The sequence below is a fragment of the Gorilla gorilla genome, chromosome 1, assembly GCF_029281585.2.
Source record: "Gorilla gorilla gorilla isolate KB3781 chromosome 1, NHGRI_mGorGor1-v2.1_pri, whole genome shotgun sequence".
NCBI lineage: Eukaryota > Metazoa > Chordata > Mammalia > Primates > Hominidae > Gorilla > Gorilla gorilla.
In genome coordinates, this window is record NC_073224.2 from 50777488 (window position 1) to 50803533 (window position 26046).

At 49.4% G+C, this 26046-nt stretch overlaps 1 long non-coding RNA gene across 1 annotated transcript; it reads right to left on the reverse strand.

Annotated features, from left to right (window-relative positions):
- Positions 1–12: 12 nt before the first annotated feature.
- On the reverse strand, positions 13–25692 carry LOC129528584 (uncharacterized). Its single transcript, XR_008673868.2, has 3 exons — positions 25453–25692; positions 5139–5236; positions 13–669 (listed from the first exon to the last, which is right to left on the reverse strand). It is a non-coding gene; the product is annotated as an uncharacterized lncRNA (long non-coding RNA).
- Between the last annotated feature and the right edge of the window lie 354 nt (positions 25693–26046).

The following is a 26046-nucleotide window of genomic DNA, read 5'->3' on the forward strand; positions in this document are numbered from 1 at the left end:
CATGAAAAAGATACTAAAGGGCAGACAACTAAAAGTGAACTGAGACTGGCTACATAATTTACAGAACCCGGTGCAAAATGGAGATGCCGGGTCTCTTGTTCAGACATTATTGAGTTTCAAGACAGCAACAACAGAGCCTTCGATCAAGGATGGGCCCCACTGAGGGCAGGTCACTCATTCATGGAATCAATCCTTAGCAAACAATGAGTCTCAGACACACTGAAGCTAGAACGGAAAAGATTCTGAGTCTGCAAGAGCCAGAGCCACGCTCAGATTCAATACGAGTTCCAAACCACATATTTTGCACCTTCTTCAGACTCAGGAGCCAGGACAGAATATTCCAAATGCAGGGTGGGGATTGCAGGGGCTGAGAACCCACAGCCTCCGTTCTGTCACAACCAGGGGACACCTCGACCCATCCTCCAGGCAGAGGAAACTGAGCCAACAATCAGGGCCACATAGAGGTCCTCCCTACGCACCACCCCCCATCCCACTCCCACCCTGCTCCCAAGTCTGGGACTGGCCCTCAGTGTCCACCCCAGCAGGTATAGGAATTGGCAGAGGGAGGCAGCATCTGGAGGCTGTGACTTCAGGCCGGGACAAGTGGCACCCACTGGAGCCTGGTTGGGGGTGTACAGGCAGCGCTTCTGGGGTCCTTCATCACCATCCCTGTAAAGAAGAGGGCCAGGATGAATAAGAGCACCCCATGCCCCACACAGCCCCACTGTGAGGCACAGCTCCAGGCTGCCACTGAGCAACAGATAATCCAGGCCAGGGCTCTGGGTGGCACACGCCCTTGGGGCTTGGGAAAAAACAAAACCAAATCTTATCACCAAATAAACCTGGGCTGGGCCTGGGTGGGTGCCAAACCGCCCATGGGGATTTTGGGAAATGCTGACTGTTCCTGCCATTTGCTCCCACTCAGCAGAAGTCCCCAACCCTCATTGAGTGTTTGGTGGCCTGTCCTGTCCACCAGCCACAGGCAATGCCTCAAGCAGGTCCCTGCAAGTTCAGGCACCAGGCAGCACCCATGGCGTGGGAGTCCTGGGACCGCACAGTCCAATGGGGTCCACAAAACAGTCACGCCGGCAGTGACACCGGACTGGCTGAGAGGTGTGTGGCAGCCTAGCCGTGACAGTGGGCTGTGCGCACTCTGGGAGGCTCCCTAGGTGCGATGGGGGTGGGCCAGGCTAGGCAGGAAGTTGAACTCCTGCAGAGGGTCAATGGCCTGTACCAAGATTGTGTACGTGTCTGAGGGTGGTGTGTGTTGTGTGTGGAGGGTGGGTGGTATGTGGTATGTGTGTGTCTTTGATGTGTCTGTGTGTGTGTGTGGTATGTGTATGGTGTGTGGTATGTGTCATGTATATGTTCTGTGTGTACAGTATGCTGTGTGTTTGCGGTGTGTGTGGTGTGTGTGTATGATGTGTGTTTGTATGTGGTGTGTATTGGTGGGGTCTGTGAATGAGGGTGTGGGTGGGTGGGTGTAGGTGGCATGTGTGATGTGTGTGGTGTGATGTGTGTGGTGTGTATGTGGTGTATGTGGGTATGTGCATGTGTGGTGTGTGTGGTGTGATGTGTGTGGTGTGTATGTGGTGTGTAGGTATGTGCATGTGTGGTGTGTGTGGTGTGATGTGCATATGTATGTGGTATGCATGTGTATGATGTGTGGCGTGTATGTATGTGTGCATGCATGCTGTATGTAGTGTGATGTGTATGTAAGTGGTGTGTAAGGTGTGGTGTGTGTGTGCATGTGTGTAGTATGTGGTGTGTGCATGTGTGGTGTGTGTGGTATGTTTGTGGTGTGAGTGCTGTGTGTGGTATGTGTGATGTAATGTGTGTACATGTTTCTGTTGTGTGTGAGGGGTGTAGGGGTAGTATGTGTGGTGTAATGTGTGTGTATGTGGTGTGTGGTGTGAGGTGTATGTATGTACGTGTGTGTGCACGTGTGTGGTATGTGGTGTGTGTATGTGTAGTGTGTTGTGTGTGTACAGTATGTGTGGTGTAATGTGTGTGTATGTGGTGTGCAGTGTGGTATGTGGTATGTCCATGTGTGGTGTGTTGTGTAGGGGGTGGGTGGGGTCTGTGTGTGGTATGTGTGGTGTAGTGTGTGTGTATGTGGTGTGTGCATGTGGAGTGTATTGTGTGTGGTGTGGTGTGTGTATGTATGAGGTGTGGAGTGTCTGTGTATGTGCGTGTGTGTGCATGTGTGTGGTATGTGGTGTGTGCATATGATGTGTGTGTATGTGTGGTGTGTGTGGTGTATGTATGATGTGTGGTGTGCATGATGTCTGTGTTGTGTGTGAATGGTATGTTGTGTGTTTGTGGTGTGTGGTGTTTGTGGTGTGGTGTGGGTGGGGTCTGTGTGAGTGTGGGTGAGTGTGGGTGGGTGTGCTGTGTTTGCATGTGTGGTGTGTGGTGTGTGTGTGGAGGGGTGTGTATGTGGTGTGTGGATACATGCATGTGTGGTGTGATGTGCATATGTATATGGTGTGCATGTGCATATGTGGCGTGGTGTATGTACGTTTGCATGTGTGGTGTAGTGTAATGTGTGTATGTATGTGATGTATGTGGTGTGGTGTGTGCCTGTGTGTAGTATGTGGTGTGTGTGATGTGTGTGTGGTATGTGTGGTGTAATGTGTGTGTGGTATGTGTGGTGTAATGTGTGTGTGGTATGTGTGGTGTAATGTGTGTGTGGTGTGGGGGGATATGTATGGAGGGTGTGTGGGTGTGTGGTGTAATGTGCGTGTGGCATGTGTGGTGTAATGTGTGTGTATGTGGTGTGTGGTGTGGGGTGTGTGTGTGCACATATGTGTGCGGTATATGGTGTGTGCATGTGTAGTGTGTATGGTGTAATATGTGTGTGTGCTGTGTGTTTGTGCGTATATGTGTGCACGTGTGTGGTGTGTAGTGTGGTGTGTGGGGTGTGTGTGGTATTTGTGTTGTAATGTGTGTGTGTGGTGTAGGGTGTGGTATGTTGTGTGTGCACGTGTGGTATGTTGTGTGGTGTGCAGTGTGAAGGGTGTGTGTGTATGAGTGGTGTAATGTGTGTGTGTGGTGTGCGGTGTGGTATGTGGTGTGTGCATGTGTGGTGTGTGTGTGATGTAGTGTGTGTGTATGTGGTGTGAAGGGTGTATGCATGGTGTGAATGTGGTGTGTGGTGTGGTATGTAGTGTGTGTGTGGTGTAGTGTGTATGTAGTGTGCAGTGTGAGGGGTTTGTGTGTATGTGTGGTATGATGTGTGTGTGTGGTGTGTGGTGCAGTATGTGGTGTGTGCAGGTGTGTGTATGTGTGTGGTGTGCAGTGAGGAGTGTGTGTGTATGTGTGTGTGGTGTGTGATGTGGCGTGTGCATGTGTGGTGTGTGTGGTGTAGTGTGTGTGTTTGTGGTGTGCAGTGTGAGGGGTGTGTGTATGCATGGTGTGATGTGTGTGTGTGGTGTGGTATGTGGTGTGTGCATGTGTGTTATGTGTGTTGTGTATGTGTGGTGTGTGGTGTGGAATGTGGTGTGTGCATGTGTGGTGTGTGTGTTTTGTGTGTGTGGTGTGCAGTGTGAAATGTGTGCATTTGTGGTGTTTGTGTGGAGTAGTGTGTGTGTGGTGTGCAGTGTGAAGGGTGTGTGTGTGTGCATGGTGTGATGTGTGTGGTGTGCAGTGTGAAGGGTGTGTGTGTGTGCATGGTGTGATGTGTGTGTGGTGTGCAGTGTGGTATGTAGTGTGTGCATGTGTGGTGTGTGTGTGTGGTGTGCGGTGTGAAGTGTGTGTGTGTGCATGGTGTGCTGTGTGTGTGGTGTGCAGTGTGGTATGTGGGGTGTGCATATGGTGTGTGTGTGTGGTGTGCGGTGTGGAATGTGGTGTGTGCATGTGTGGTGTAGTGTGTGTGTATGTGGTGTGTGGTGTGATGGGTGTGTGTATGCATGTTGTGATGTGTGTGTGTGATGTGCGGTGTGGTATATGGTGTGTGTATGTGTGTGGGGGTGTATGTGTGGGGTGTAGTGTAGTGTGTGTGTGTATGTGGTGTGCGGTGTGATGGGTGTGTGTGTATGCATGGTGTGATGTGTGTGGTGTGCGGTGTGGTATGCGGTGTGTGCATGTGGTGTGTGTGTGGTGTGTGTTGTGTGTGTGTGTGATGGGGTGGGGAGTGGGCTGAGAAGGCAGGAAGGCAGAGTGCCTGCTGGAGTATGGACACCATGGCTGAGGGGTAAGGTGGGGGCAGCACCGGAGCAGATGAAGGGATGGGTCTGGACAGCACCACTGCCCTGAGCCTTACTTGTATCAGAGAGTCTCAGAGCAGCCCAGGGACGGGGTCATTTGCCTCATTTTAGTTGAGAGGACTCAGGTTTCCTCTCCCTCCCGGTCAAATCCAACCAAGTCCTGCCAACACCACCCTCATTATCTCTCGGTCCACCTATTTCCTCCAGGTAGCCTTCCCTGACCCCCAGACCGGGTTAGGGGCCCCACCATGTGCCCACCCCCTACTCTCCCTTATCACAGTGCTAGAGCATGAGCTCTGCTAGGACAGAAGTGCCACGGGGCAGGGATTTTCATGGGTTTTGTTTTCCGTCATCTCCCCTCTGCCAAGAGCAATGCTTGACAAGCAGTTGGTACTTCATATTTTTGGAATGAATAGCTCCTGCAATAGTTCATCATAATTGTTTGTCTATTTGCCCTTAGGCTGTAGTCTCCTTGAAGGCAGGACCTCTTTTGATTCATCATTTTGACCCCAGCACCCAGCAAAGAGATTGGTGCACAGTAAGTGAGAAATATTAGTGGAATAGAATAGAATATTAACGCAGCTATTTAAAAAGAATAATGAAATGTTTATTATGATGATATGGACTAGACATCTAAGATACCTCTTTATGGGAAAAGGCAATGGTAGAATCATATGTATAGTATGCTATCTTTCCTGTAAAAGGAGGCTTTAATAAGACTGTATATTCATATTTGCTCATAATTTTAAAAACTTGGCCAGGCACAGTGGCTCATGCCTGTAATCCCAGCATTTTGGCAGGCCAAGGCCAGTGGATCAGTTGAGCCCAAGAGTTTGAGACCAGCCTGGGCAATATGACAAAACTCCATGTCTACAAAAAGCAAAGCAAAACAAAAAATATAAAAAAGTAGCCAAGCCTGGTGGTGCTCACCTGTAGTCCCAGCTACTCAGGAGGTTGAGGCCGGAGGATGGCTTGAGCCCAGGAGTTCCAAGCTGCAGTGATCCGTGACTGCACCACTGCACTCCAGCCTGGGCAACAGAGTGAGACGCTGTCAGAAATAACACACACCAAAAACAAAACAAAACCCTGTTCTAGAAGGATATACAACAAAAGTGATGACCTTCAATAAAAGGGAGCAGGCAAGTGGGAGTGAGTAGTGGGAACAAGACTTTCCCTCATATAGTTTTATACTTTGAACTTCCAGCTCTTTGAATGCATTACCCAATCAAAAATGTAAAAGAAGGACATAAATATTAGTAGAAGGCAAGGGAGTGAGAAGGAGGAAGAACAAGCAGGGAGAGGGGTGGAATCCCAGCCAGGATCTAGGTGCCTCCAGTCAGTCACATCACATGCCCTTGAATCCAAGGCTGACAAATTTAGATTCCGCTGCAAGAGAAGGACATGCATTAAAAATCCCACAAGCTCACATGCTCCGGCAAAGATGCCAAGTCTCGCAGGTCAGGTGAGATGGCCACGATTGTTCTTGGTTCTCCTGTGTCAGTTAGGAGGCCAGTTTTCTCCTGGGACGTTGGTCAATAACTGCAAGTGTTTCCAACCTCAGAGGCTTAGCTCTGGAGATAAACTATCAAGTCTGTGCACTGCTCCATGGATTACCGTATTAAATTACCATTCTTAGGGCAGATGGTTCTCAAGGTTAATCTCAAGGTTTGCTAGGTAGTCAACACTTTGGAGCCCCCCTTCCTAAGCTCAACAGTGGCCCCTCAGAAGACTCTCCTCCAGCTTATAAGCTGCAAGGAAAATGGTACAACTACTTTGGAGCTGTCTTGAGTAAAAATATAGCACAAACAAGCCCTGCAACCCTGCAAGCCCACCCCTGAACCCACATAACCCTGTCAGGTGCATCAGAAGACAAGATGAAGAATTTTCTTTGTAGCATTGTTTGTAATAGCAAAACAAAACAAAACAAAAAACCACAACTGAAAATGACCTAGATGTCCTTCTACAGGAAATTGGATACACAAAATATGGCACAGTGTGTTCAAACAATGGAATTTCACAGCAGTGGAAATGAATAAACTGAAGCCACATATATCAGCTGGGTGAATCTCAGAAGCCTGTGGAAGATGCAAAGCAAGCTGCAGAAGACATCACAAAACACTGACATAAAGTTCAAAACAAAACAAAACTGAAGGGTTGTCTTCACACATGTTTATCAGAAACACATGGTTAAAACAACCAAAAACATAGCAAGGGAATGATGAAACTGGGATTTAGATAGCGGTCACCTTGGAGTGGGGGTGGTGGGAGAAACGGGGGAGTGCAGTAGGGGTGAGGCACACACCGTGACAGGCCTTGTTGGAAACAGTTTATTCCTTGATCACTGTCAGTCATTTCATTATCATACTTTCTATCTTAATTGTGTGTTAACACATATTCTTTTTCTTTTTTTTTTTCCCCGGAGACAGAGTCTTGCTCTGTCGCCCAGGCTGGAGTGCAGTGGTGCGATCTCGGCTCACTGCAACCTCCACCTCCTGGGTTCAAGGGATTCTCCTGCCTCAGCCTCCCGAGTAGCTGGGATTATAGGCATGCGCCACCATACCTGGCTAAATTTTTTGTATTTTTAGTAGAGATGGGGTTTCACTACGTTGGCCAGGCTGGTCTCAAACTCCTGACCTCAGGTGTTCCACCTGCCTTGGCCTCCAAAGTGCTGGGATTACAGGCGTGAGCCACCGTGCCCGGCCAACACATATTCTTTTTTATGACTCAAATATTCCAGCGTAAAGATCTAAACCATAGCCTGAGCTTGGAGTCAGGCAGGCCCGGGTATGAATACTGACTTTTCCATAGTCGAGTGACCTTGGGCATGTCATTTAGCCTCTGAGTCTCCCTTATCTCACCAGGATGATGATATTTCCCTCGAAGCACCCTACTTATGTATGAAACGTGCCCGGCACATGGTAGATACTCAATGCATTTTTTACAATCTGTTTGTGAATTCGGGCATTTGGACTCTGGGATTCCCCATTGTAGGCTAAGGACACGATAAATGAGAGCTGAACGAATAAATGAGTGAGCAAACAAAAGAATTCAAAAATTCTTTTACTACCTCTACATCTCCTCCTTTGAATGCCCTCTGGAACTTAAATCATCTGGTTAGCACTGGGGTCACTTAAAATAAAATTTAAAATCCAATTCTTACACCTACTTGAAGTCTCTGGAAGCAGGTAGTGGATGAGCTTAGCCCCATGAAGATTCTGCCTCCACCCTCCAAACTGGACAAAAGATCCCTTCGGGACGAACTCGCCGTGTCTTCCCTGCCCCCACAGCACCTGGCACGTTCTGGGCCTACCAGCTGCTCCTCATGAAGGCAGCTGCTCGTTGGAAGGAAAGGCCACCAGTTGGCAGGTATCTCCCCAGACGTTTGCAGGCTTGGGTTGGTCCCTCTTGAATCTATAGGAGTTTCCCTTGACCTTAAAGTCCCTCAGCAACTTTGGTCTTATTTAGGACAGCCTATGTTTAGAGGAAATTAAATGGATTTCCAAACCCTGAAAATAGGCCTTCTTTTAGGCCGTCTGAGAATCTCTGCTAGGCTCTGATTTCTTTCCCCCTTTGGCTTGTTTGTTTGTTTTCTTTCAGGCTAGATCTGGGGAAGGAGATTACCTGCAGAATCATGGATAGAGAAGTATATTTGAAGTCAGACAATAAAGCCTCTGTTTGACCTTAAGCCAGACCTATCATTTCCAGCTTCATTCCACTTTCTCCTCTGTAAAATAGCAATAGTAATGATTTATTGCTTACTTCACAAGGATGCTGAAAAGATAAAATAAAGCCTTGAATATATTGGTGATTTTGAAACTATAAAGTTCTTTATAACCTGGTACAGAGAAAGAATACTGGATTTAGAGTCAAGATACCTAGTATTTTCTCTTTAAGTGTTGAGGCATATTATGTACCAGACATGTTCTGAGCACTTTATGAACGTTAACTCATGGTAGTTGTCACAATATTCTTATGAACTAGGTGTTATATTATCATTCCCATTAAGCAGGTGAGGAAAGTGGGGGCACAGAGAAGTTATAAGTAACTTGTCCAAGTTGCACAGCTATTATGCGGCAAAGCTGAGATCCAAACCCAAACAGCCAGACTCCAGAAACTGGTCCCCTTAACTAGCTTTTCTCCCTCCTGCTTGAGAAGTTTGAGCCTAGCTCTGCCACTCACTAATTCTGTCCTTCATTCATTCATTCCACATACACTTACTGAGTGCTTACTATGTGCCAGTACTGTTCTAGGGGCTGGGCATGGAGCAATGAACAAAACAGGCTGTCACAGAGCTTGCATTCCAGCAATTACACAAGGTGTCCAGAGGATTCAATGCTGTGGAAGATGAATAAAGCAGAGCGAGGGGCTACAGTGAGACCTTGAGCCCATGGTGTCTTCTCTTCGAACCTCTGCTCTCCTATTACACAATGTAGATACTGAGGCCTGCCCTGCCTCCTTTAAAGGTTTAGGGGGCAATCAAATGAACTATAGAGGTGCATATAGGATATAAACCGTAAAACTCTATTCTCGTGAAGAGGTTGTACATTCACTGCTCTTGCCTCTTTGTTCCTACGGTGCTTTGTTCATACCTCTAAGCTACAGTCACCCTTGTTTCGTAATAGGCCAGGCAGGTCTCTGTGTCATCCAATAAACTAAATATTTGAGGGCAGGACCAGATCCTGGTACAGAGTAAGTGTGAAACAAAGGTATCATTATTAGTATTAATAATCACGATTTAATGAGTCCCTAATAGTGCCAATTACCACCAGACACTTATGTACAATGCTGAAATTAACCTTCAGTGTAGAAGCTATTATTATCCAGGTCCCAAGGGAGAAATGGAGGCCCAGAGAGCTGAGAAATCTGCCCATGGCCATTCACCAGTGAGCGAAAAAAACACAATCAGAACAGGCTCCAAAATCCACCATCTGTCACGAACCCCCTACTCATCCACACTTGTCCAGTCAGCAAATCTGGCTTGAGCACCTACTATGCTCTTGGTGCTTTGCCAGGTACTGGAGACACAGAGATGGAGATAGCAGGTGAGGTCTCTGTCCATGTGAAAAATAGGACAAACAAGTTATCACGTAAATAAGGTGGGCACAGGTCTGATCCACAGGAAGGGCCTACCTAGGCTGGGAGGTAGAGGAAGGCCTGTCTGAGGAAGGGACATCAGAGCTGAGCCCTGAGCAGTGACAAGGAGCTGGCAGACCTTCGAGACACCTGGGAGGAAGGGCTGAGGTGTGAACGAGTTGGGAAAGTTCTCTAAGCAGAAGGCGGCCTGTGCGCCTGGAGAGTCCCAAGAAAGGGAGACAGAGGTAAGAGGTGCAGTGAGAGGAAGGTGCGTCCACACTATACAGGCCCCGACAGACCGGGACAGGCATGGAAGCAGCCACTGAAGCTTTCCAGGTAGTAGAGCGATGTGATCTGAGGTCTGTTTTGGAACAATTATGAATCGTTGAAATAACATTAGAGCCTGCTAATAATTATTATAACAATGTTTTCCAAAAAACTTGTTTAGGAGACAAGAGAGAAGAGTGAAAAAGAAGGGGCCAGAGAAGGTAGAAGTAGGCTGGGAGCAGAAAAAGGTATTCAGCCAGCAAATGACTCTTGCAGGTGTTTCCCTTCAGCTTAGCTTCAGCTGAATCCAGCCTCCTTTATCTTATACACAATCATAATTGGCTGTCAATGGAAATCACTAAGTAGACTTCCAGGCTTCTCTTATGAGAAGGATCAGTTTTCTTCCCCCTTCTCTTCCCACCCAAGGAAAGAGAAGGCCCATAACCTAGAAGAAGAGGGGCCCTTCGCAACTGCTTGGGGCAGGGTGTCTGTTGAGAGGCTCGGAGGATGCTTCTTAAGACAGTGTCTTGTCCTCAGGGGCAAGGCTTTTGATTTCTAGATGCAGGTTGGTCTCTGCCAAAATGTGGCCTGGGAGTCAGGCTTTCTGGGTGGCTTTGGCTGCCCTATGAGAAACGAACAGATAAACCACCCTCATCCCTGCTCCACTCCCACACATCTGTGAGTGGAAATTAGAGCCCACAGAGTGGGCTTAAGGAGAACATGCCAGACCGGAGGATCTTCGGGGCATCCTGGGTGGAATGGTGGAGGAGGGAGGTGGCATTGCCGGGACCTGGCAGAGACCTCAGCTGTCTACACTCAGATGTCTACACTGCCCATTTTCACCTCCCCACCCCCTGCACCATGCTGCTACCCAGTCCGCTTCTCCTCCTGGAGAGGAGGCAGATCTGGTCTTAGGAAGCTGACCAGAAGCAAAGGAAAGAAAACTCAAAGAAAGAAGAAGCCTTTAGGCAACAAAAAGATTGAATTAAAAGCTGTCTGAAAAACTGAGTAATTCTGCCCATGCGAATTACATTAAATTATGTAAATTTATGTAAATAATCACATTTCTCCCTCTTCTTTCCAAACCCATCATTTTGCACCCTGGAGGTGTCTGGAAGTGAGGGATCCTGACCGAGCTCCTTGTGCTAACACAAAGCTTGAAGAGTTGAGTTTTCCAATCTCTCCCACTCCTGGGATTGCAATTTCTCCCGTGGGCTCTGCTTCACTCCACTCTGACCACAAGAAAACCCCTTTCCCAACAGCCCTCCACCCCTCACAACTCCCTTGTGCTGGTGACTGGACAGGACATTTATGTAGCATATTTAGAGATGATGGGGCAGATTTGGAGGAGGGAGGAGCTGAAAATAGACTTCATGCAAATACAATCTCTTTATGCTAATGATATGCAAATATAACGTTTCCCTCTCCTTGGCCCCCTGGAGCCAAGAAATGACTTGTCTGTGTGCAGTGGACCAAAAAGAGGCCAGGAGAGAAAGCCAGAGGGAGGGAGAGGGGAGAGAGGCCTGAGAGCCCTGGCTGACCCCTACCCCCATTCCCACCCCCAGACACAAGTGACCCCCAGTGAAGGAACAGCTGCCAAGACAGTCCAGGCCTCGAGAGAGCTGTGGCCCAGGCATGGGGCTTGGGGTGCGTGGGGGTATGGGTAACATCACCTGTGCTCCCGAGCTTTCAGGACAGGTGCTGTCCCCCTTCACCCGCCCTCCTGTGGGGAGTGTCTCTCACCACCTCCCTCCACCTGTGTAGAGATTGTCTCCCTGGGCGCTATTATCTCCTGCAGTTGCTCGTAAATGACAACACCCCCAGTGGCTGGCCTACCCAGCACTTGAACCCCTTCTGGCTGGGCTGCTTGCCGGAGGATTAGCTCCTCTTTGGAGAACCCACAATAGCTCTCCACATCCTTTGTGCTTCTGTTTGCAGCAAATATTGAAGCTCTCTCCTGAAACCCATTATAGGCCGCTGGGACAAAGGCTTTCCGCCGGTCTCCAGGACAGAGCCAATAGCAGGATGTTCCTCGCTACTGTACCTGCCGCCTCACCTGCCGCTTCTTCTCCAGTTACCCCCGGAAGGAGATGATCCACATTCAGATGAGGCACCTCTGTGCCAAGGCAGTGGACAGAGCAGATGCCATGATGCCCACACCAGGGTTTGCCCATTGGAGGGGATGTGCCCATTGCCCATTGGGTGGGCGGGGGTCACAAGTAGTTGGGAGATGCAAAGATCAATGGTGAGGAAGCCTGGACTGGAGCTGAGTAAGCAGCAGCAGGTGTGCTGAGCTCCCCTGCAATCAGGGCTTCACGAATGCTGTTTGCTGTGCCCCAAACATCCCTCCTTCCCACTCCCTGCCTAATTTTCAGGGACCAGTTTTATTCATCTTTCAGGTCTCAGCCTAGACTTCACCTCATCACCTCCTCCAGGAAGCCATCCTTGCCTCCCAAATTGAGGTGTTCCTCCTCAGCACTCACATCTGGTATTTTAACAGCCTACTCACTTTCTGCTTTCCTCATCCTGGCCTCTGAGCTCTAGGCATTTTCGTGCCGAAAACCTCTGACACAACTCCTAAACATGGCAGATAAATATGACTGAATAAATGAACGACTGAATGAATTTAGCAAGTATGGGCTGTGCCTCATCCTGGAGTCCTCAGAATTCTGACTCAAGGGGTGTTAGATCATGAAAGGCCCTGGGAGAAGGGCCAAGAATCTTTCATGGCCTTCCATATGGACACCTCAGTTTGGTGAAGGGCAGGCTGGGATGAAAGTCCACCAACCATGTGGCCTCGGGTGAGTCTCTGAACCAACCCAGGCCTCAGTCCCCTCATCTGGCAAATGGGAAGAACAGCATTGAAAGATGGAGCAGGAGAATGCTCTGAAAACAGCAAAGGGGTTGTGTGGAGCTGAGGTGTGTGAGTATGGTTATGTGGAGGGGATGTTACGGACCTCGGTTTGGGGCGAGAGAAGAAACAGAGGTGTTTTCCGGCAGGTGTGTTGCTCCGGCAGGCAACCGTTGGCCACTCTGTAGCAAGCGCTGGGCGGGAGAGGACATGGGGGTCCTGTTTCCAGGCCTGAGGGAAGAGGTGGCATCTCTGGGCCCAGGAACTTCCAGCAGCAACCCTGGGGCCTGGGAGCCGCTGGCCACAATCCCCTGCCTGCCCTTCCTTTCTCCTGGTCACTGCCAGTAAGGAGCCTGGTCCAACAGGCCAGGAGCCGACTCCAACTCACTGCTGGGCAAGTTACTCATTTCCCCTCCCCTCAGTTTCCTCTTCTATAAAGTAGAAATAATAACAGTGCTACTGCATAGGACTGCTAAGAAGATTAAATGAGATCAACTGTATAAAGTACTCAGCACCGCTCCCAGCACATAACAGGTGCTCAGTGAACCAGTCCATCATTCCCACCCGCCCCTTTACTCATCCTGTCTTTGTTCTGGGGATCACAGAAATCACCCTCCCATTTTACAGAGGGAGAATCCGGAGAGGTTCTGGAACTTACCAGAGGTCACCAGTGACTCAGGAATGGGAGTTAGACACAGACCTGGGGTGCCCGGGGTTCTACTCGCATTTCCCTGTGGTTTGGGGCATGAATGAATGAATCATTTGGGGCTTGAATCATTGCGCCATATGTACAAATCCAGGTCACCCTGAGAGGCTGCAGCAGAGGCTTCTCCTGCGCTCCTTTTACCCCCTTGGAAATGCTGGGCTATAGAAATCCTCAAAAAATAAATAGTGGGATGGCTGATATATTGAGAGACAGACGGCAAAGCAGAAACAATTCCCTGACCCCCACCAGGCTCTCCGAGAGGCACCTGAAGTGAGCTGAGGACCCCAATGATGAAAAGAGGCATCTGAAAACCAGATGTCCAGCGGGGGAAAAGCAGGGCCGAGGCAGCTCCAGCAGCCACGGGGTTGAGGAGGGGTCCTTGCAGGCCTGGCAAGCCAGGCTGGGGCACCCGCTCTGAAATGGAGCTTTCCCCAGCAGGACGTCAGAGCTTGGGTTGCAGCCTGGGCTGCTCAGCGTGGCTGTCTCACAGCCTTTTAGTCACATAGGAGGCTGCTGTGGAAGGGAGGTGACATCCTTGAGAGCTGGCTGCAGCTGGCCTTCTAGATATGTCCCTGCACAAAGTGAGAGGCAGTTGGCAGGGGAGGGGGCACCCACAGGAAGGAGAGTGACTCCACAGAAGGGCATCCAGCCTGCCAGGCACAACTTCCCACTCCCACCCAGGATCCCTGGCAGAGCCTTATCCCACCTCCCAATTCCCCTTGGGGATCCAAGCCATGCCAGGCTGTTTGAGCAAGAACCACACCTGTGTATGCCACCCAGGTATCTGCCTGTGGACAGGGACAAGGATAAGGCTTTCCAGACAGACAGGACACTCTCCCTGACCTTCAGCTCATGAAGGAGGAATCAGGTGTCCCTTGTTCATGGCTCTGTTCCCTGTACCGAGCAAGTGCCAGGCACATAGTAGACGATAAAACACCTTTGAGGAGCAACTGAATGAACTAACGAACTGTCCTCCAAAAACACTGGGCTGGGAGCGTCCACAGCTCCCTCCTGGACCCATATCAGTATCTCACAGGTCCCTTCCTCTCCTCTCACCTGAGTCCTTTCAGCTGTCATTTAATCTCCAGTTGCTTGGTCAAGAGTCTAATAAATAAGCCTCTCCCAGTTCTTGGATGGTGATAAGGTGCCTCCTCAGCCTTTTTTGGAAGAAGTAATCCTAAAAATATCTTTCATCACTTCCTTCGCTCTCGCCTTGGCCCATCTCCAAGTCCTTCCTCGGATTTCCTCTTTGAACCTGAACCTGCGCGTTCCTGGCTGGCTCTGCCGGAGGGAGAGGGCTCTCATGTGAAGAAGTCTGAGGTGGGGGTGGCATGGGAGTGGCTGACCGGGAGGTAAGAAAGCAATTTTCTGCTTCAGGGGCATCCAGCCAGGGGAATGCCTTCCCGCCTGTTTCTGAAACTCTGCTCATTCAACCGGTCTTATCTTACTGCCACCAACCCACACTCCCTCCTGGCATCCTGGGAGAGCAGTCTCTCCCCAGCCAGGGGATGGAGAGACGATCTCATGTGGTGGATCTAGGCTTTACTGTTCCTAAGAACTCCTGGGGGAGCTTGTTAGAATGTGGATTCCTGTGTTCCATTCCCCAGCATTCAACCTGGAATGAGGTCCAGCCAGCTCATTCTTCACAAGCTCCCCAGAGGATGCTGAGGGTCCAGGAACACTGCTCCCGGACAACCTTCCAAAGGTATTTGGTCTTTTGGTAGATGGATCCTGCAAGGAGGATGGATCCTGCCTACATCAGACAGGAGGCAGATGGAGAGGCAGGGTCAGGACCTTGGATCTGGCCACCAAAGAGAGTGAAACTCTCTCCCACCATCCCCCAGCTCTGGGCCCAGAACAGCAGGAAGCCAGAGGAGGGAGGGGTAGGAAAGTCCCAGAGAAGAAAAGAAATGACACAGCCTGGCCTGGCCCCAGCTTCTTCAGTGACACGAGGTTTCACGTGGTCCCAGGCCCCAAACCAGCAAAGACTGTCTTCCTTGTTGATGAAGAAGTCTAGCTGCTGGATCAAGGCGGGAGAAGGGCAGGTGGTGACTGACCTCCAGCCTGAGTGAGGATCTGTAAGCCTATCCAGTCATCCCTCTCATTTCTGCCTCCCTTTCTCAGGAGTCACTCCAGCCCTGAACCTGATAGCCCAGCTCAAGGCTCCTGAGCCTCCCCCAGCCCGAAGAAGAGCAGCAAACACTCCCCCACTGCTTCTTCACCCCATCCAGGGGAGACTCCACCCCAGTCCTGTAGCCCTAACCTCTAGATTCAATCAGTCTCTGTGCAAGCTTGCTCCCTACCCACCCTCACCCCAGAGAAGCTCCTGGGAGTTCCAGACACCCTCGTATTCAGAACTTCAAGTGCAGAGTCCTGGGCTGGGGATTCTGGCTCTGCTGCTAACTAGGCCTGTGATCTGGGGCAGGTGACTGGCATTCCTGAGCCCCAGGATTTTCATTTATAAAGTGGGGCTCATAATCCCTGCCTCCCTATGAGGATGAATGAGACAAGCCATGTGGAGGCCCCTAGTGTAAAACCCTCACTTTGAATAATCACTATGTTTCTGCCATAAGCTTAGCTTCGAGACACCAGATAAAGGTGTCTTCAACCATTGTCCCCACTCTGTGTGGTATCCGGTAGTCTCCAGAAGAAGAGTGCTTGATTGATCCAATGCCTGCTCTATTGAATAGACACTGCCTACTCAGCCTCAGCTAGCCTGGCCTTGCCAGTGGCCCTCAGACACCCAACTCTCAACCCCCACAACACACCCTCCCTCTAACATACCCAAATCATAAGCACCTTTCAAAGCCCAGCTCAACCCCAGCCCTCAAGAGCCCCTGCAGACTGCAGTGCTCAATGAGTACTCCCCACATCAGGGTCACCCGTCAGTGTTCCCTCCCCAACTAGACCCCACACTCCCCAAAAGCAAAATCACATTCCAAAAAAGTCAAAAGACGCACAACACAAACTGTCCTCACATCTGTCCCTTGCTGGGGACTGGGAAGGAACAGCATCAGGTAGCGTCACAGTCCCCAGCACAGAAATCCAGGGTCAGGGGTGTTCCAGCTGGTGGCCTGCCAGTCTCCGTGTTCCCAGTTCTGACTGGCAGGGGCTATGGTGTGAGAGAGCTGGCCACTGGCAGAGCCTGTTTTCTCACAACCAAATGATAGCCCAAGGACTTGGGGCACTTTGCAGAACATTTTACTTTTCAGAGCACTTCGAATGTGAGAGGCTGGAAGGGGCCTTCGAAACCATCTTGTCCAACACTCCTGGCTCCATGTTACAGATGAGGAAACAGCAGAGATGCACCCATAGTCGCCTGGGCTGAGGGGCAGAGCTAAAGTCCAGGTTTCTAGAACCCTGATCTTACTTTGAACCACCTGGGGTTGGGGGGAGGTAGAACAAACAGCTATGGAATTGACAGAGCCTCCAACGTTCACACTTAATTTAGTCTTCCTCCCTAACCTGTGACATAGGTATTACTGAGTGCATTCTAATTTTCCTGTTGCAGGAGGAGGCTCAGACTGGTTATGACACCTGCCTAAGGTCACACAGCTGGTACATCTGGAGCTCTGCCTCTGGGAGCCAAGCATGCCAAGCTTTATTAGAGACCTGAGCTCTTAGTATTTCACTGGGCTTGAGGAAAGGGCCTCTTTGCCTCCTAAGTGGGAGTGGGAGTGTAGCCACGGTGGGAGGTAGGAGGGAGCCTCACTTTATAAATTGTTATTCTCATTGCATCCTGAGAGGACTTCCCTCAAGGTTACACAGCTAGTGTAAGTTACTGGCAACTTTTGGGGCTCAGCAACATGGAGCTCTTCTGCTTTTGGGTGGTTGCCCCTCTCTGCAGCTCTCTACCTGTATATAAGAGCCCCATGGTGGGGACACCTGTGGTGACCCAGAACTTACTCACTCACTCACTCACTCATTCAACAAATACCTGTTGAGCACCAACCATGTGCTAGGCAGTGTGCTAGACACCGAGGATGCTAAAGTGAATGGGACAGTCAGACAGAGCCAGAGGGGCTGGGGCACCTAGGGAGGGAACTGGGGTCCACCTTGGCCCTCACCTCTTGGCCACTAACCTATACTATATTCTAGTCGGGGAGACAGATGTGTAAACAGAGAGGAGTTGATCACTCATTGTGCTGGGTGCTATGACAGTGCTGTGCAAGGGGTCATTGTGCAAGGGGAAGGTACCTGTTCCAGGCTGGGGGACGACAGAAAGAGAAAGTTTGCTAAGTTCAGAAGGCTGTGCAGAAGTCAGCCTGGCAAAAGAGAAGAAAGGGCATTCCAGGAAGCAGGGCAGACAGTATGGGCAAAGGTGTGGGGAAACAAACAGCTTGGCACATTAAGCTGTTTGTACACACTTAAGAGAAAGATCTGAAAGGGTGTACACCCAACTGCTAAGGCGGGTTATCTGAGGAAAATGAGATTATTTAGACTTGCTTTTTTATTTGCACACTACTATCTTGTTTGAATTTTTACATAGTGGGCAAAAAATTACTTTCATAAGCAGAAAAATATATAACTAATAAAGAGCATTCTCTGTATGATGGAACTTTGAGAAGCGTGATGTTTGGGAACAGAAAATTGGAGGCGGTACTGCTGGGAGTGGAGGGGAAAAGCCAGAGAGCTGTCACAAGTCCCTGGACCCAGGGAAGCAGCAGGTTGACACCAGCCTCCAGGCAGTGGCCTGGGGTGTTCATTAATTGGGTGATTCCTTTCCTGGGAAGCTGCAGGGCAGACCCAGGGGGCTGGGGTGAGATGTCAGTCAGTTCAAACTGATGTCTTCTAGCTAAAGCTCCAGGGAGTAAGCAGATCTTTGGGGTTCTGGTTGCCCCCTCCCATCCCAAGCTAAAACTCTCATCTTCCTTTGGGCAGGAGTCATGCTAGAGTGAGGCTGAGAGGTGGTTCCCACCAGCAGCATCAGGGGATTCTAACTGGGGTGTCTTTCTTGACCTCTGACTTTTTTCACCATCTCACTGTCCAGCCTCGACCTGGGCTGGACTGCTAAAGGACAAAATGCCTGAAGTTCTTTGAACAAGGTCATTTGCAAAAAAAAAAAAAAAAAAAATCTTGACCTTTCAAATGAGTTTTTACAGACTTCCATCATTTTTCTCTAGAAAATCCTCTATTTGTCCTTTGCCAGAGGAGGCAGAAATAACTAGCAAACTGTAACTCAGGTGTGTCATTCAAACACACACACACATTTAGTTTCTTCTCCATTCAGTGTGTTCCATAGGAAATGGCTGCAATTTAAGGAGTGACAACACTGTCCCCAATTCAGAATAACCTCTTCTTCACTGGTGCTTGGAATTTTGTTTTGGGGTTATCATCTTCATCCTAAAGCTTGTTTGTTCAGTCTCCCGCTTTTCTTTTTTTTTTCTTTTTTTTTTTTTTTTCCTACAGTGGATGCCGTGGAATGGTTAGGAGGGGTGATTTCCCAAACATTTAATGCAGGTTTGTTGGTGCATATTTTCCTGCGTGGAAGTCACAGGCCGAGATGGTATTATCAGTTCCACTGCTTAATATGAGCTCAGTAAGGAAATACAGTGCCTGAGGACAAGCTAGGGGTTCTGGCTGATGTACATAACCAATACTTTCTTCTCACCTTGGGGACTGTGGAGAGTCTCCCCAAAAAAAGATTGGAAGAATCCAGTTGTTCAGAGGAAGAGGGGCTTGACTTGGGGCTGAGACTGAGACGCACATGGAGCCAGGCCCCAGTGTGACCATTTTGCTATTGGCTAGAAAAATGTAGAGCTGCACTCTCTGCCAGCTCAGGGCTGCCTTCTAGAGCCTCAAGAGGTTAGGAGCAGCTCTGGGAGACAGGGATGAGTCTTCTACAGTGACACTGCTGATAAAGATGATGGGCCTCATGGACGAGGTAGAAACAGTAGGCAGACAGAGGGACGTTTCAGAGAGTATCTGATTTTAAAAGTGATGATGTGGAAAATCATCAATTACCAATCACAGTCATGTCATGTGTGCCAGAAAACATAGAACACATATTTGGGAGGCAAGTGGGGAAAGAAGGCAGGGTTGGGGGTAAGGCAGGGCTCCGCTGACCTAGCTGTGTGCTTGAATCGGCTGAGGAGCTTTTACACAATGCTCACAACCAGGTCCCACCGAGGCACAGTCAACCTGAATTTCTTGGGATAAGGCCTAAGAATCTGTATTTTTAAAAACTCCTCCAGAAGGTTCTGAAATACAGCCAAGTCAGATAAACCTAGCTGTGGTTAAGATGAAGATGGGGGCTGGAGGAACAACCACAGGGTTAGGGCAGGAGGGAGAAGGGAGCCTAGGTCTGGAAGGGAAGGACTGGAGGGAACAGGCTGGCGGCAGGTAGCTCTGTGCCCATTTCTGGTGGCCTCCTGACGCCAAGAGAGCCAGTGAAGAAAGAACCAGAACCCCTTCACTCTGAGTTGCTTCAGAAGCAAGCTTCCTGTGGCTCAGTCAGCCTCCCCAGGGGCAGAGGCCATTTGGGGAGGAGGAACACCCCCTCTTCCAACCAAAGCCCTGATAAAAGGAACAACTAGGGTTTCCCTTCGGGACCAGCAGGATGGACTAAGAGCAATTTTCTGGGTCCCTCAGGCCCCACATACCACTTGTCATTTCCCATCAATGCCTAAAATGCCTTTGCCAAAAGCTGTGCCTCTCCCGCTAAGCCACGCCATGGTGGGTCAGGGAACTCCAAGTGAAGGGAAAACTGTGACACAGAACCTAGGGCCTCGGTTTTACTCGATGTGGCAAGGTGGGGAGGGGAGAACTGCTTTCATATCACAGATAAACTTGGGCATAGTGGGGAGTGGATGCCTCATCCACATGCACTTTGTTTAATTAAAGACAGGATCATTGGGCACAGTGGCTCACTTTGAGAGGCCGAGGGGAGCAGATCTCTTGAGCCCAGGAGTTCGAGATCAGCCCAGACAATTTAGTGAGACCCTGTATAAAGAAAGACAAGAAAGAAGGAAAGAAAGAAAGGAAGAAAGAAAGGAAGGAAGGAAGGAAGGAAGGAAGGAAGGAAGGAAGGAAGGAAGGAAGGAAGGAAGGAAAGAAAAGGAAGGGAGAAAGAAAGAGAAAGAGAGAAAGAAAGGCAGTCTTGCTACGTTGCCCAGGCTGGTCTCAAACTCCCAGCCTCAAGTGATCCTCTCACCTCTGCCTCCTGTGTAGCTGGGATTACAGGCATGAGCCACTGTACCCAGCTTACATGCACTTTTGAGGTAATATATAATTCTTCAATGACACATCTCCTGAAACTGTTCCAACCTCTCCTCTCCCTTTTCCTAATTTTTGTTGTTTTGGGTCTTCTGGTTGCTGCCTTTGGGACTTTCAATATCTTTAAATCTATCTATCTATCTATCTATTTTCCTTCCCTCCTTTCCTTCCTTCCTTCCTTTCTTCCTTCCTTCCTTCCTTTCTTCCTTCCTTCCTTCCTTCCTTTCTTCCTTCCTTCCTTGCTTCTTTTCTTCCTTCCTTCCTTTCCTTATTTCTTATTATTAATGCATCAGCTCTAGATAGTGCCTATCACCCCGCCTCTGGGAGGGATGTGGGAACCTATATCCTCTGCCCCTCCTCCAGGTTTCTGTGAGCCACAGCATTACTTTTATATCATCACAGTTTTAAGTCTTCTGCACTTTGTCTATGGGTTGTGTCTAAGAATGAAGCTGCGCCCACTGAGTGCCGCTGAATTGCACCTTCGCGTTCCTGTGGAGACACAGCCACGGCTCCCTGTTCTTAGGGGAGCCTCGGGGGAAGTCCAAGAGGCGCAGGGCTGCCAAGCCTATCGAGTCCCATTTGGAGACAAACCCAAGTCAATACCCTGTAGAGGCAACACCTCAGTGGAAGGCGGTGCAGTTACAGTGTAACCGGGACTATCAGTCATCTAGTGTAAATGGCTGGGAGCAGATCCTTCTGGTTTTGTTAGGGAGGTGGAGGAGGGCATGAAGAAGGCAGAGCCCTATTGCCTGGAGTGGGAATAGTCCATGGGGCTGGGGGCAGGTGGTGCCCCAAAGAGCAGTTAGTAGCAGAAACAGGAGGCTGGGAACTGAAAAACAGCCCAGCTCACAGATGTCTCTTGGCTCAGCCCTGTTTACCTTCAGGTGATCAAGGACAAACAGTATGAGTGCTCTGGGGTGTTGACCATGCCCTTGTAAACACAGCTTCCCTGGACTTAATGAAGATTAGATTTGGGGACATGATTTTTGGTGGTTAAAAAAAAAAAGAAAAGTCTGGCTTTTTATAAAGCAGACTGTTTGCCAAAGACTGCAGGAGTCATTATGCTGAGGGAAGAAACCTTCACCCAAGTACATATTGTATGATTTCATGTATATGGATGAAGTCATAGAACAGGCAAAACTAAATCTGGTAGAAAAAAAAACAATCAGAACAGTTGTCGCTTGGGGATGGGGCAGGGATTTATTGGGCATGGGGGAGCTTTCTGGAGTCATCCTCAGGTTCTGCACCTTGATAAGGATTTGAGATGCACAGGTGTAGGCGTTTGTCAGAACTCATGTATGGCACATTGGAGAATTGTGCATTTCCTTGTATGTAAAACTTATCTCCATAGAAAAAAATAACTGTGACAAATATTGAACTTTGTTAATGATATGATGCTGAAGTATTGGCCTAAATGGCTACTGATGTCTGCACCGTGCTTTGAAATGCTTCCAAAAATACAAGGGATCGATGGATGGATAGAGGAATGGGTAGTTGGGTAGATATGTGTTCTGCAACACAGAACAAAATGTTAAGGGAAGACTCTAAGTGGCGGGTATACGATGTTCATCATAGAAGTCTTTCGACTTTTCTATATGTTGGAGAAAAATTTTTCATGATAAAATGTGGAGATAGGAAGAATTAGGGGCAGAGAATCATCCTACCTCCGTAGGACCCTCTCAGCTCCTCTCCCAAGGCCTTGGTTTGTTTGCTTTGGTGGAGCAGAGGCCAGCAGCTGTTCTGTAGCTCTCCTCCCTGGCTTCCTTCTCACACTATCCCCTGTGTTCATTTGCTTGGGCAGTCCCAATAACTGCTGTAGATGTCATTGGACCGCCAGACACATGGAAATCTGCATCTCACAGACCCCCCACCACTTCCCTGTTCTGAGAGCCAAAGGGTCCTGCTTCCCAGGTAACCACTTGCCCAGCAGGCAAGTAGCCCCCCTTCTCTGTATTCAAAGCCAAGAATGTTCTTTCTCTCCCACTCCCAGGCATAGACATAAGCAAGGGGTATATTTCCTATGTGCCTCTTGCTTCATTCTTTCATTGCTTTTCTTTCTGCCTGGGCTTGAAGGCTTTCACCAGTAAGGTTTTACACATTATTCATCCAGCTACTTCTAGGCAAGTCCACCTGAACTGTCTCTACCAGCCCCACCCCCACCCCCTTCACCAGATGATAAGCATTTTTTTTTCATGTTTATAGAAACTATCATACACCCTTCAGAAAATTCCATACCATCCAGTCTCTGATCTAATACCCATACCCTGAGAAGTTTTCCTTTGTGTCTAACCTGAATCCTGCATGCTGCTTTTCTATAGAAGCTGAGGGGCCTGGGGCTTGGGGTCTGTGGTTCTTGATCTGGGTGTGCTCATGTCAGGTGTGCAGGGCTGTGTTTGTGTAATTGGTGGGGCAGCAAAATCAGGTGCACTAGGGTCAAACCAACCTTTCTTCCCTACTGGCCCTTTATCCTACACTCCACCCGGGCACCTGGTGTGGCTGGGCTACTTGAGGTGAAAGAGCAAGTCCCCACCCCACCCCCACCCCAGTCTCCCTGGGCTAAGGACTTGTCTCAGATGACACTTCCCCACCCAGAGGACAGCCTAGTGTGGTTCACCTTGGGTTAATCCATCTGGAAGCAGCAGCCCCAGGACACCTCTTCCTCCCCAAACCCCAACTTCCTCAGACAAATCTAAGCCCACAGAACAATTTACCTTACAGTCTTAGAGTAAGGGCAGGAACTGGAATAGGAACCATGTATGTGACAACAACAAACTCTCTACTTGGTCTGGGAGAGGCCGGCATGTCTTTCACATTTACAGAAGAAGAAACTGAGACCTCAGTTGGTGAAATGTCTCCCCCAAAGTCAACACAATTCCCTCTTCTCGAAGCCATCCTCAATGTTCACAACTTCCTGAGTGTAAGTCACAAACCATCATTTTTCAGCCTGGCAGTGTATAGAAATAAGAGCACAAGGATAGAAGTCAGGAACCCTGAGAGCTAACCCAAGCTTGGGCATATCCTAGGTGGGGGTAACGGATCCTCAGTCTCCGCATATGCAAAATGGGGATAAATAGCTTCAGATAATGCATACTAAAGCACTCTATAAACTCTAAGTGCTCTACAAATGCAAGGAATTATTAAAGCACTATTTTTTCTTAACCTCGATTAGTAGCACAACTTCATCTTTCACCTGCTTACTATAAGAGACAATAAGGGGGGCCTGGAAGTTACTAACCCACAGGGTTCTTTCCTGATCCAAAAGACCTCCAATGCTTGCTTTCTCTTCTCACTCTAAGCAGGAGACAGAGGTGAGCCAAGCAGGAAGACTATGCCCTCATCCAATGAGGCTTAACTTATGCTGGGGCATTAATTACCAAGCTTCCATTGTTAAAGATGCACAGGGCTAGGTGACCTGGAAGACCCTATACTAGAATCCAGAGTCTGGGTAGGTCTGATGAGCTAGTGAATCAAAGGTCCTCCAGACCTCTATTTACAGGAAAGGAAGAGTCCCTGTGATCAAATCCCTTGGTGCAGAGAAGAACTCAGGAAATGGGCTTCTATGACCTCTTTCCCCAGCTAGGCCCTTGGGTTCCATCCAGCCCTTAGAGAGGGGGTTGGAGGGACGGTGCAGGACTACAGCAGAAGCAGAAAGAGCTGTTCTCACCAGGGATTTAATGAGACTCAGGACGCATGTGTGTGTTAAAGACTAATGTCCCGTTATAAAGAGAACCTCAATACAGTAGATTACAGAATATAGGAGTTTTTCTCTTCTTGGGACACTAGTGAGTCTCAAAGTGAGCAGTCTTGGCTTCTGGCATTCTCAGCTTCCTGAGGTCATTCACAGGCCCAGGTTCCTTCCCCCTGTTGCTTTCCCACTTGCCAGGCCATTGTCATCATGAATAGTGAAAGCTGGGTACCCACCACATCTAGGCTCCAGCTGGCAGGAAGAGGAGAGGGCATGCAGGAAGCATGCCCAACAACTCAAGACCCAGACCTGTAAGTGGCCGGCCTCATTCTCCATTCCACAGTCCAGTGAAGACTCAGCCACATGGCCACACCTCATTACAAGGAAGGCTGGAAAGTAGAGTCCCACTTGGCCACCATGTGTCCTACCACAATGCAGTCTCTGATGGTGGATAGCTAGCAGTCTGCACCATAGCACCATCAGGGTTGGGACAACACAGTGTGACACAGATTGGAGAGATGCCACGACCACATTTCTGCATGGTACATGATGTGGCAGCTGGTCATAGTGTGCCCTGAGATGCTGGGCCCTCAAGGGTTGGAGCTCTGGGACATGGCACCAGAGCAGGAGAGCAGAATTCTCAGGAGGGACCCTGTCTTCATGACTCATGGGCAAGAGACAGTAAGAACAAGTCTGGAGCAGAAGAGTCTACACAGAGACACCCCAGAGACTACCAAGCATAACCACGGCAAACTATAGCTGAGGAAGGACACGAGCTCTGAGTCAGAGGGAGGGGACACAAGCCAGCAAAATGTGGGTAAGTCGCAATCACATGAGCTCACCAGCTGGTGGGGTGTGTCTGCAACTGAAGCACATCTTTGGAACCCTTGGATCTCCAAAGAGCATAACTACAACCACAATAAATTATGGTTATTCTAATTGCCCAGGGGCAGGACTCAGGATGGGACGTTCAGTCAACAGGTAAGCACTCTTGTTAAAATGCTTAGTATGTTTTGGTCCGCAAAGGAGACAAAACAAGCAAACATCCCAAATCTTATGCTCCAGGAATGAAGCCTCCCATTAGAGCCAAATCCCTGACAACATGTGGTCAAGTATCTAACTGCAGTTACCACCTGAGAGTGCTGTGGGAGTGTGGGTACAACCAGAGCACACGGCAGTCATCAGGGAGATGTGGCTTTAGCTGAAGTGCTGAAGCCGAGGCAAGAAGGGAGAGCATTCCATCCAAGCTGGATGGGGAGAGGGCATAGAGAAAGGGCAGTGTTAGTGGGCTGGGCCCTCTGGGGCTGAGAAGTGTTAGACCTTGAGCTAAGTGCTTTTCATGCATTACTTTGTTTAATAATCCCAAAGTCACTCTGAGGTAGGTGCTGCTGGTACCCACATCTTGCAGATGAGGAGGCCAAGAGCTCAGGGAAGTTTATTAACTCACCCATAATCACACAGCTTGTTTCTGCGGGGGACAGAGCCAATCTCAGGACACTCCGGTTGCACACAGAGCCTGCACTCAGTCTCCTTGCCAGGGCCAGTGGGGGTGTCAGAACTTCTCAGGCAAACTTGCTCCTGCCCTTGGCAAACAGCCCCAGGTGGTCACATCCCAGGCTGGTGAGCCCCTGCTGCCTCTGAGCTCCCTGCTCGGTGGAACAGCTCAAGTCCTGCCCGCAAGCTTGGCGTCCTGCCTGCCCCCTGAAGATGTCTTCAGCAGGAATCACAGCCAACGAATGTACCAGCAGGACGAGACAAGCTAAATGCTCAAGAGGCTCCCAGGGAACAATGCGGCCCTGTGAGCTGGCCAGGCCAGAGCACAGTCCTGGAGGGCTGACAGGAATTAGCCCCAGCTGACCAAGAACCCACTCACTCGGTGACCTGTTTCCTGTACTCTGGGGATGAAGGTACTTCTTGAGGGTTGGACCCCAGCGCCACTCAGCCAGCCTTTGTCACACCTACCTAGGGCCTGCCTGCTGTGCTGGGAGACCCAGAGAAATGGCCCCAGCTGAGGTCCCAGCAGGCCAGTCCCTGTTTTCCT